Source organism: Rhinopithecus roxellana, chromosome 9 (genome assembly GCF_007565055.1).
Source record: "Rhinopithecus roxellana isolate Shanxi Qingling chromosome 9, ASM756505v1, whole genome shotgun sequence".
Taxonomy (NCBI): Eukaryota; Metazoa; Chordata; class Mammalia; order Primates; family Cercopithecidae; genus Rhinopithecus; species Rhinopithecus roxellana.
The window spans coordinates 90,652,245-90,665,149 of NC_044557.1; the positions used below are offsets into that span (position 1 = coordinate 90,652,245).

The window sequence follows — 12,905 nt, forward strand, 5'->3', positions numbered from 1 at the left end:
CTGTGCAGGAGAGACAGCAACTGCTCTAGTGAGACCAGGCCGAGTCCTGGTTCTGCCACTTACCAACTTCAGCAGTAGCCATGCACGAAATCAAATAACACGAGACAATCATATCATGCATGCATTGATTCATTCATGCATGGATTCAAGTTATTTAAAACATTTAAGAAACAACACAAATGCATTACTTTCATGAAGCTGTCTTTAGTGGGAAAGACAGACAACAAACAATTTATATATATGTATAAATAATATGTCGCATGATCAGATGTGCTACTCAGAGTAAGAAGAGCAGCTAAGAGATTGGAAGAACTGAACTAAGATTGCTTTTTTATGGTGCAGTCAGAGAACTCTCTCTAATAAGGTATCCCCTGATCTGAGATTTGAAGGAATTGGAGGAAATATGCAGATATTATCTGGGGGCACAGTACTGTGGGCAGAGGGACTATCAAATGTCAAAGTCCTTCAGGGGACACATTCTTGGTACAGCTGAGGGCTAGAAAGGAAGGCAGTGCACATGGAGCGGAGAGGACAAGGGAGAGGGCCACAGAATCAGTAAGAAGGCAGGTGGACCATGTAGGGTCATGCAGGGCACTGAGAAGCTTTCATTTCTTATGTGTGTGTTTTTAAAATCCTGGTTGAGTGAAATGGGAAATTTTTCTTGGTTCCAAGAAAAAACCAGAATTGTCATTTACAGAGAAAGGGAAGAGGATGGCAGCAACAGCTTTCAGGGCATGGAGAGATCAGGAATTCGATTTGGGACACATTAGGTTTGAGAGACCCCCCTCTGGAGAGGAGGCTGCTGGAAAGCGAATCCAGGGATCAGAAGACAGGTCTGACCTGCAGACATAAATCTGGGGGTCATTGTCATTGCTTTTGGTTGTTAAAACCATGAGACAGTGAGACCACTGAGAAGAGAGCGAATGGAGAAGAGGTCAAAGGAGTGAGTCCCCTTGACTCCAGAATGCAGAGGGCAAGAAGAGGAGGGTCTAGCAAGAGATGGAGAACACCCAGCCAGAGAGAGAGGAGCCCAGAGGCTCCGAGATGGTGAGGGCCTAAGACTCTTCAGAAGGAAGGACGGATCCCTCATAAAGTGTGGCAAAGGTGCTCAGAGGAGGTCACTGAGGATCTGAACAGAGTTGTTTCAGTAGCAGGGTGGGGATCAAAAGATCAAGTTCAGAGAAAGTGAAAGAAGATCAAGTGAAGACAGCGGGTTGAGACAACTCTTTCACACTTTGGCATTGGGTTTTGTAGAGAAGTGTGCGCGCATGTGTATCCATAAACAAACAAGCACCGCATAATGATGTTTCAGTCAATGCCAGACCATATATATCAGGGCAGTCCCTTCAGATTATAATGGAGCTGAAATATTTCTATCGCTGTAGCCGTGGTAGCATCATAATGCAATGTATTACTTGTGTTGGCGACGGTGGTGTAAACAAATCTATTGTGCTGCCAGTCATATAAAAGTCCAGCACAAACAATTATGTACAGTGCATCATACTTGAAAATAAAATTAAAGGACTATGCCAGTGGTTTTCTATGTACCATATTACACTTTTTATCGTTACTTTAGAGTATATTCCTTCTACTTATTAAAAAGAAAAAAATAAAACTCCTGGTTACCTCCTGAAGGACCTGCCTGAGGCTGTTCTACTTGATCTGTAAAACAGCCAAGCTATCTCTACTTGATCTGTAAAACAGCCTCGGGCAGGTCCTTCAGGAGGTAACCAGAAGAAGGTACTCTTTTCCTAGGAGATGACAGCTTCATGCATGTTACTGTCCCTAAAGATCTTCCAGAGGCACAAGATGTGGAGGTGGAAGACAAGGATGTAGATGATCCCGCCACTGTGTAGTGTGTGTCTGTCTTAGTTTTTAACAAAAACGTTTAAAAAGTTAAAAAAAATTAGTTTAAAAACAGAAAAAGTTTATGAAATAAGGATACATTTTTGCACAGTTGTACAATATGTTTGTGTTTTAAGCTAAGTGTTACGAAAGAGTTAAAAAGTTAAAAAATTAAAGTTTATAAAGTAAAAAAGTTATAGTAAGCTGTTAATTTATTATTGAAGAAAAATCTTTTTTTTTTTTTTTTTTTTTTTTTTTTTTTTGGGATGGAGTCTCGCTCTGTTGCCCAGGCTGGAGTGCAGTGTCGCGATCTTGGCTCACCGCAACCTTCACCTCCCCAGTTCAAGCAATTCCCCTACTTCAGCCTCCTGAATAGCTGAGATTACAGGTACACGCCACCACACTTGGCTAATTTTTTTGTATTTTTAGTAGAGATGGGGTTTCACCATGTTGGCCAGACTGGTCTTGAACTCCTGACCTCAGGCAATCCGCCCGCCTTGGCCTCCCAAAGTGCTGGGATTACAGGCGTGAGCCACTGCACCTGGCCGAAAAACGCTTTTTAATACATGCAGTGTAGCCTATGCATACAATGTCTATGAAGTCTACAATAGTGCACAGCAATGTCCCAGGCCTTCACAGTCACTCACCACCCACTCACTGACTCACCCACGGCAACTTCCAGTCCTTCAAGCTCCATTCATGGTAAGTGCCTTATACGGGTGTACCATCTTTTTGTATACCATATTTTTACTGTATCTTTTCTACGTTTAGATAGTTTAGATACACAGATACTGAGCACCATTGCCACTGCCCACAGTATTCAGTGCAATGACCTGCTGTCCAGGTCTGTAGCCTAGAAGCAAGAGGCTGTATCATTCAGCCTAGGTGTGTATTAGGCTATCCCATCTGGGTAGTAAGTCACTCTACGATGTTTCCCCAATGATGAAATTACCTAAGGATGCATTTCTCAGAATGTATCCCTATTGTTAAGCAACACATCTGTATACATACATACATACATACATACATACATACATACATATATTAAACTTTATAACTCATTGCGGGTAGATATTACCCCATTTCACAAAACAGAAAAAAAAAAAGCAGGTTTGGTAAATTAAGAAACTTACTTAAAATCACACAGCTGGTAAGTGGTGAAGCCAGGATTAGAACAAAGGTCTGTGTAAATACAACAATGCTCTTCTTAATTTCTCTGACACCAAGGTTTTATGTTATCAAAATTAGCAATATTACACTACCCAGATAATCCCCAGGGAGTCAGTCTGCTGAAACCCAGACCACCACAGGAATTCCAGACCCAAGGGCTCCTTCCTCAGGAAAGCACAGGCATTGATGCTCCATAAAGCTCAGGTGGGACTCCATAGGCAATTACTTGCTCCAGGTTCTCTTCCAGGAGGTTTTCTAGCCTTCCTACCAGACATTCCTTACTCCCTTCCCGTCCCCAGGCATGTCGCTGTAAATGCTGGTGGCTTGTCTCTCATCTCTTCGCTCCCATCATAAACCATCTCCTAACAGGGTCCAGCAGCAGAATATTTCCCCTCCGGAGGTGTTTCTGCCCATTGTCTTGGCCTTTTCCGTAATCTTCCAGAAGTTACTACCTGGGTGGAGTCTGCTGCCATGAAATAGTCAGAAGCCTGACAGGAGTTACTGAGTACACTGGGGTTAGAGCATTTGCTTTCCTATCAGGTGAAGTATTCAAGCTCAGACATAGAACGTGGGTTCTAACAGTCCTACAGTATTCTAGATGTCCCAATCGATAACTTCAGTATTTCTTTGCACCTCAATCCAATGCCTCTCCATCTCACATTCTAGCTATTTCACTGGCTGCTATAGGATCAACTACGATTGTATGTGAAAGCATTTTATGAACAAAGTCCATTATTATTAGGGAGACCTAGCATGCTGTAATGATTAAGAGCCCAGAGAATGGATTAAAGGCTCTCCGAGTTTTGAATCCTCTTCTTCCACTTAGAAGCAGGGTAAGATTGGGCAGGCAGCTAAATCTTTTGAGTTCCAGCTTCTAAAGTGTTTCAGACATAAAAGGTGCTCAATAAAGACACTGATAGAAGGAATGAATGAAGGAATCTGGCTTATACTTTCTGCTCAACAAGTGTCTGCTGTAGCTGTCTTACAGCCAGGCTGATAATGAATGAGTAATAATTAAATGAGTTCACCCACACAAAACACTAGTCACTGGCCTGCCATTTAGTCAGTACAAAATAAATGGTGACTACTATCCTTAACCCTATTGTAATTAACTTTGCAAAAACTCAGATATAACAATGACTTTGTCAAATAAAAGGATTTCAAATGCTAACACAGGTTTGCCAGAGAATTGGAGACACGAACTTTGTCTTTTACAGCTGGTCCTTTCCCTTTTCTACTGTGAAATACCTTCTAAACTTTATCTCCACTACAAAGCGCAGGAACTTACTGGTCCTTGGCTGAATCAAAGGGAAGAAACCGACCTTCAGAGGCCACGTGGCCCATCTACCGGCCTTCAGGCTAACCTGTCTTAATCATCTGAGAGAAATGATTATCTCTCCACTTTCAAAGACTTCTAGGGATGAAACCTGAATAACCTGTCACAGTAATACCCTCAAACAGGTCTGCCAGAAAGTTCTTGCTTTGTGTTTGACCTTAATCTTTCATGAGACACTCAGAATCCTTTTTCTCTTATTTTATTCTCCACAAAGCTTGAGTACCACCTTCTGTGAAAGAAGACTCAGGAAGATAGATTACTCAGAGCAAGCAACAAGGAAGCGTGTGCCCTGGAAGTTTCTGACAAGACTGATTTAGAGATGGACCTATTGCAACTACTACTATCTGATGCCAGGTGATGGGCATGTGGAGACAATGAGTTCACAGTCACACGAGACACAAAGACATGCAAATAAAATTTAACATCACACTAACAATAGATACCACTTACGAAATACCTATTATAAGCCATGTATTTAACAAAATTTATCTTTCATCTTTAAAATAAAGTTGCAATAAAGCTGTTATGTCTATTTCATAAATTTAGGTTTAAAAACAACACTTTTCTGCCATTTAAGAAAACAAGCTCTCACCATGTCTACTGTGCTTTGTGAAATAGTCTTAGTATGAATTTAGAAGGTTCAGAGACCATCTTTTTCATTCAACATCTGTTCAGCAGATATTTACAGAGCACCCACTATGTGCTGGGCCTTGGAATGCAGCAGCAAACAAGATTCGGCCTTTGTGATAAACCATGTTGAGTCTAGTGCACAAGTGCGACAAGTGTCAACAGGGAAATAGAACACGATGATACCGAGAAACCCAGAGTTCTGCAGGAACACGGAGGTGGGATACCTGAACCAGTTTTGCGGGACATGGGAAGATTCCTGAAAGAAGAAATGCCTCAACTGACAACTAAGAGAAAAGCCAGACAAAGATGAAGAAAAAAATCATTCTAAGCAGAACAACAGCATTCATTCTGGGTTAGTAATAAGAAAGCAGCTAATCAGAGCCATAAAGTTTAGACACTGTCTAAGTCACATGGCTAGAAATGCATGGAATCAGGATAGAAGTCTAGTTACTCTGAAAGCCAAGTGTAGATTTTTTCAACACCACCTGCTTTTCACTACCATCTAATTTAACTGTCAATCAGTACATTCTCAGAATAATATGAGATATGTTTGGGTAAAAAAAAGCCATGTAATTCAGAATCAAAAGGAGATGATGAGAGGTAAGGTAACTGATAATCAACATCTAAGAGAAAAAGCCAGAGAAACTTCTGGGGTGCTGGAAAAGTTCTCCTCATGGTTACGTGGGTGTATACATATGTTAACTTGCACTGAACTATTTTTTTTTTCAGATAAATAAAAATTTATGCTCTTTGCTGTATGTACATTATATCTCAGTAAAAGGAAAAAATCTAAAAGAAAAATCCCTAATTTATATGTTAGAAGAACCAAGAGGCATTTATTGTTGCCTGTTTAACATGCATCTTCACCTTCTTTCTTACCAACAGATCCCTTATAATGCTAGGGATTGGGCACTAGTGATAACATATCAATCCTTTTGCAGATGAAGTAGTCAATGAGATAGAAGCAAAATGTATGGAGTGAAGCTTCTAGGAACTGTCCTAACAGAAGACCAACTCACCTAGGAGGCGTGGCTTTCCACTCTTCCCCTGCTTCCTGACTGAACCTCAGCTTGGCAGCTGGAAGTATAATAGCCACTGTGAATGAGAAGAGCCTTGGGATAGAAGCCAGGGTGAAGGAGTGTGGAAGAGAAGGGCAGAAGCAGACTGGATTCTTAGTAACTACAGAAAGCTGTCACATGAGCTTGGAGCTGATTACATCCTTGCATCAGAGAAAAATAAAACATCTAATTTGATTGAATTTATGATGAATTCATAGTTTAACCCAGCCCTAAAAGATAGAGCAATGCATTTGGAAATAAGGTGTGTGAGTATCCCTGTATTTTTCTGATATAGAGATAGCTAACCTTATTTTCTTATTTTAACAGAAACAGCAATGTCCTGCTACTCTTCCTACGACAAAGTTGCTTAAAGGGTTGCAGATGGTTCTACAGAATTGAAAAAAAATTATGAATTTTTATTAGATTCCAAGAAAAAGGAGACAAGGAGAATAATGTTTGCCTTATGAGAACTGCCTCAGTTCCCACTGTGCCTCTTTCCTCCTCCAACACACCCAAGTCCACTGTTCCGGGAAGCCTCAGCAATGCCCGGGCGTGCAGCTCACAGAGCATGTGCTGACGTCCGTGTGCGAGGTCTGTGCAATGCCATATTTACTTTTATAGGCTCAGGTTTTCATTTTCAAGCAGGTTTCTCCATCTTACTGTAATCATTTTAGAAGATGCCATAGAATAGTTAACCAGGCTTTGAAGCCAAACGAACATGTATCAGAAATTAGGCTTCAGCATTTACTCTCTGTCAGCTTAAAATTCATTCAATTTCTCATCTGTAAAAGTTAAAAAAAATCTTTCATAAGACTGTTGTAAAGTTTAAATGAAATAATGTGTTATACACACATATGAAGGACAGTTGTTGTTAATGATATGAAAGCAGAAGTCCTTTTTAAATGAGTAATTTTCCTCAGAATCCTTACTTTTGTGGTCATACAATCTATTCAGCAAACATTCATTGTTGCCTAAAAAGTAAGGACCTGGAACCGGAGCTGGGTGCGGGCAGTGGACAGGGTTCTGTCGAGAGTCAAAGATGGCAGTGAACGTGTACTCAACGTCAGTGACCAGTGATAACCTAAGGCGACATGACATGCTGGTCTGGATCAATTCGTCTCTGCAGTTGAAGAGTTGTGCTCAGGGGCTGCCTAGTGTTAGTTTATGGACATGCTGTTCCCTGGCTCCATTGCCTTGAAGAAAGTGAAATTCTAAGCTAAGCTAGAACATGGGTGCATCCAGAACTTCAAAACACTACAAGTAGGTTTTAAGAGGATAGGTGTTGACAAAATAATTCCTGCGGACAAATTAGTAAAAGGAAAGTTTCAGGAAAATTTTGAATTTGTTCAGCGGTTCAAGAAGTTTTTTGATGCAAACTATGGTGGAAAAAGACTATGACCCTGTGGCTGCCAGACAAGGTCAAGAAATTGCAGTGGCTCCCTCTCTCATTGCTCCAGCTCTGAATAAACCCAAGAAACCTCTCAGTTCTAGCAGTGCAGCTCCCCAGAGGCCCATCTCAACACAGTGAACTGCTGCAGCTCCTAAGGCTGGCCCTGGCGTGGTGTGAAAGAAACCCGGTGTGCGCAACAGGGACGACAGGCAGCTGAGTTGATGCAGCAGTCAACGTATTGAAAATTACTGCTGAAGACTTGGAGAAAGGGAGGGATTTCCACTTTGGAAAGCTATGGAACATCGAATTGATTTGCCAGGAGAACGAGGGGGAAAACGACCCTGTATTGCAGAGGACTGCAGACAGTCCGTATGCCACAGATGAAGGCTTTGTGATATCTGATGAAGGAGGCCCACAGGAGGAGCAAGAAGAGTATTAACAGCCTGGACCAGCAGAGCAACATCTGAATTCTTCACTTCAAATCATGTGCTTAACTGTAAAATACTCCCTTTTATTATGCTTAGAGGACTTTTCATATGGTTTCTTTGCTTATGGTTTCTTTTCATAAGCAAAAAGTGCCTCTTCTTAGAGTGAACTTTGCAGATATTTCACTCCTTTTCCAATAAGTTTGAATTAGGAGCTTTTACTTTGTAGCAGAGCAGTACTAACGTCTAGTTGGTTCACCTGGGACACAAAGAGACTGACCGTGGGACTCACTGTGCGGATGCAGGTCACACTGAGTACTGGAGAAGGTGTTATGTCATATGCTGAGGCGGTGACCTCAGTAGAGAAGTTGGAAAGGCTCAATTGAATTTTAAGCTAATGTGAAATCAGAGAATGCTGTAATAAATAAATGCCTTAAGAGTATTTAAAATATGCTTCCACGTTTCAAAATATAAAATAAACATGACAGGAGATACTGTGTTTGACATTGTGTTTGGGAAGGAAGGGCCAGACCTTGGAACCTTTGGAACCTGCTGTCACAGGTCTTACAGGGCTGCTTGAAGCCTCATAGGCCTAGGCTTTGCTCTAAAATGAATATTTAAAAAGTTGTCCTGTAAAGTCATTTGGTGTCATTGGTCAATTGTGTCCTTGCTAAAAAGCAAGAGGCATTGTTTCCTGGATAACAGAGGATGTGTTTCAGCTCTGAGATGTTCGAGTTGAAGAGCTTGGTTTTCATTAAGCATTTCTGTTTTTCCAGTTATCCCCAAAATTTCTATGTATTACGGTTTTGGGGAAGTGAGGTGTGCCCAGATTTTCAATCTAACAACTACTTTTGGGGACTTGCCCACATCTCTGGGATTTGAATGGGGATTGTATCCCATTTTACTGTCTTTTAGGTTTACATTGACCACGTTTCTCTTCTCTGCTCCCCTTGCTCACTGGGGACTCCTCTTTGGCTCCTTGAAGTTTGCTGCTTAGAGCTGAAAGTGAAGCAGGCAGGTGACCATGCTGCAATTCTTTCTGGACCTCTGGCAAAGGGAGTGATCAGTGAAAGCCATCGTTACCTTGGGATCTGCAAGGCTGGGGTATTTTTGGTATCTGCTGTCCAAGGCTCTCCACTGTAATCTGAATACTTTGCCAGTGCACTAGTTTCTTTGGAGATAAAATGTATTGGTGCGTGGCTAAATGTTAATTTTCTTTTGCAGAAAATATAATATCGTGTCTAAATTAATTATTAGTATTTAAAATATTTCATTCCTTAACTCTCCCTCATTTGCAGGATTCTGGAAAATGTGTCTCACCCACTACTGAGATTGTTCAGCCCCTGATGTATTTGTATTGATTAGTTTCTGGTGGTAGCTTGTCCTAAAATGAGTGTAGAAAGCAAGTGTTGTATGATAAAATTGTTGTGTAGTTCGTGCTGTGTGGAGTTCAGAGGAAACCCAGATTCAGTGATCAACAATGCCAGAAAATGCGTGTAGAAAGCAAGTGTTGTATGATAAAATTGTTGTGTAGTGCGTGCTGTGTGGAGTTCAGAGGAAACCCAGATTCAGTGATCAACAATGCCAAAAAATGCGAGTAACTAGCCATGGTTCAAACGACGGTGGTGCTGTTTCTCTTTTGCGGCCTTTTAGACTTTTGTTGCCCTAAATTCCATTTTATTGGGAACCCATTTTCCACTTGGTCTTTCTTGACAAGGTTTTTTTCACTTTAAACAGTTTCTAAATCAAATTCTGTATTTCAAGAGTAAAAAATAAAAATAAAAAAAAGTAAGGAACTTAGGTGACACAACCCTAAAAAAATACCAACAACTAACAGTTTCCTTTTGTTTGCTCAGTACTCTGCACTTCATAATTTTATTTGACTTTCAGGAAGGTGAACATTAATTTGCCTACTCACTTTATTAGTTAAGCATAAGGTTTACTGTGCGGCTCACTCGAGGTCACACAATAAATGACAGTCAGGATTCAAATTCGGACATGGCTTTTGACTCAAACTTCAGTATTTTTACTGTAGCTTGTTAGTTAATTTCAAACTTCAATTAATTTCTCAGAAACACTAACAAGATTTCTTATGAAGAGACACAAGGGAACAGATCCTTATCACTTATTTTTTTCTGGCAAAGGATGACTTACAAAATACTATCAATTATAGATACTGTCACTAGACATCACAAGTAATTTTAATGACAATTCTTTGCATGAAGTATTGAAACTACTTCTTAGAATTTCCATGGAACCTAACATCGAGAAACCAGGTTGAAATACTGGGGACGTGGAAGAAGAAGAACTGTTACCACAGACTGAGGTTCCGGGGAACGTCTGGAGAGTAGAAAAGGGGTCAGAGATTGGCCACCAAGTGACAGGGAGGCTGGGAAGGCTGCCGCACATGAAATAGGTGCTTAGAAGTTCAAAAAATATACAACAACTTTGGGGAAAGACCAAGACCAAGCCTATTTTTTTTTTGTATTTCTGTTTTTGATTCCCCAAGTCCAACTACACTGGGAGTCCGGGCATGGAATCTTTCGGTATTGGATTCCTCGGCTCTTCCCATACCATTAGAAATGGTCCATCAACATGTTATGAGCCTGGTTACAGCATTTCTCTGGATTATTTGTTAATCTTGCATTTGTTTTTGCAGCCAGTCCTTCCATCTGGTATACTAAGGTATCTTTTTGAGGAGATTTCTGATACACATATTTGATATTTAGATTTCAAAGCCATATCCATTACTCTTTAGGAAAATACTGATTGTGATCTGCAATATTTACACATGTGAAATAATTTTTTTTTTTTTTTTTTTTTTTTTTTTTGAGACAGAGTCTTGCTCTGTCACCCAGGCTGGAGTGCAGTGGCCGGATCTCAGCTCACTGCAAGCTCCGCCTCCCGGGTTTACGCCATTCTCCTGCCTCAGCCTCCCGAGTAGCTGGGACTACAGGCGCCAGCCACCTCGTCCGGCTAGTTTTTTTTTTTGTATTTTTTTTAGTAGCGACGGGGTTTCACCGTGTTAGCCAGGATGGTCTCGATCTCCTGACCTCGCGATCCGCCCGTCTCGGCCTCCCAAAGTGCTGGGATTACAGGCTTGAGCCACCGCGCCCGGCCCCCACATGTGAAATAATTATCCCTTTTCATTTATGGGATTTTTAGCATCTTCCTTTGACACCATGTTAGGGCAGCAAATGGTTTTTAGTGTTCCTGGGGAATCTGGTGGCACACTAACTTACATCAATCTGCATATCAAATTATACAGGCTCACTCTTCAAATATGCGGCATTAAAAGCATTTAAACTATGATACTTACAGTACTTTGATCAGATAAGAAATTGTGATAAGAATACCTACTTTATTTTAAAATTACTGATGTAAAGTAAAATTCTACCTCTCCACATTTTATTCAATAAATATTTATTGAGCACTACGTATGTTCCAGCACTGTGGCAGGCACTGGGGGAGGTGACAGTGAATCGATTTAAAAAAGAAGACAGACATTGATCAAATAATCACTTCAATATAAAATTGCAGTTATGATGGAAAACTGCTGGGTATTACGAGAGCATGTAATTAGATGGAAACAATCACATGGGCTGCAGTAGGGAGACATGAGAGCTCAGGACTGGAATGGAGGTGGGCAAGCAGCAGCCAGGCTCCGGGTGCTCCACAAGCAAGGTGACCTTCACTTGGACCAGTGTGAGGGTTACCGGCATGGGGAGCACCTTCATTGATAAAAACCAGAACAAACAAACAAAAATCTGTGGAACTCCTGAGCCTGGTATTAAGGTCCATCACAAAATGTTCTCTAAGGATCTTTCTGTAGACAGTGCACCTACTTCCTAGGCATAGCAGGCTGCAGCCTCACTGAAAAACTGGCCACTACCAGCGCACACCAAGTCAACAGGACCACTGCACGATTTTGTGCTCTTCTGCACAAAAACCTCTTTCTGGTTTGCCTGGTAGAATGGTGATCTATTACTGACGACAGTTTAGAATATACCCACTAAACAACAACTTACTATCTGAGGTGCTTAAGAAGTGTTGATGAACAAAAAAGGATGAAGATTCCTGCCCTCGCAGAGCTTAAATTTGAAGAGTGACAGTTTTAAGCATATTGGGCACATTAGGCTTCATTGAGAAGATGATTTAAGATCTGCAAAAGCCTTCTGTTAGAAGTGTGTCTTATGTATTCTATCATTCTTAAAGTTACAATTTTCTTTTATTTGAATTCATAATTTCAAATTCTGAACAGAAAACTTCAAATTTCCCTTTGGAATAAGGTACTTTTGAACAATTTGGCCCGTCGCAGGTCTCAATTGCTGTCTGCGGAATGAATGAATGCAAGACATTATAAAAACGCCAATAATTTATTTTTGGAGGAAACAAGTATTTCCTTAGCAACTCTCTGGTAGGCACTGTGCAAAGCGCTTTACACATATTATCTAATTTATATAGTACTTATTACTCAAGAAGAGTAGTTCTCAACCTTTGGCTGCTTATCAGAATTATCTGTAGAGTTTAAAGAATTTATAGATAGCTGTGCTACACCAAGACTCAGATTAAGAACTAACAGGTGATTTTCTTGGCACCCTTTTTTTTTTAAGGCTGCATAGGTGACTCTTCTCTGTAGCCTGAGTTGAAGACTACATCAATCTTCACATTAGACTTACAATGGTACCAGATTGCTTACTGTGTTTCTAATAAAGAAATGTTTACAACAGATGCAGACTTACATGTTATCAACTCAGCTGAAAAACACACATAGATCACCTTTCTGATCAGTACTGCATTAGGTGCTGGTGATATAAACATGAGTACAAAAGGGTCCCTGCTGCTGCGGGACTCTTTATGAAAAGGAGATGGATTCTCAACAGTCCGGCAGGTTCTGCTGGAGGACAGAGCAAGCATAGCACACTGTGGAAACATAGAAGCCTTAAAGAACGGGATGTGAGGTGAGGAGAATCACCAACGGTTGTTGGATGATATAACTACTGATCCAAGAAACTGGTAGCTCTGTTGCAAGTAATCTGGCAAAGAACTAA

The 12,905-nt window shown here is 40.8% G+C and overlaps 1 protein-coding gene and 1 pseudogene across 2 annotated transcripts in view; one reads left to right on the forward strand and one right to left on the reverse strand.

The window, feature by feature from the left end:
- KHDRBS3 (KH RNA binding domain containing, signal transduction associated 3) overlaps window positions 1–12,905 on the reverse strand; it is a 201,304-nt gene that overhangs the window by 22,862 nt on the left and 165,537 nt on the right. The gene's annotated exons all lie outside the window — the stretch shown is intronic.
- LOC104663365 lies at window positions 7,079–7,880 on the forward strand (annotated as a pseudogene).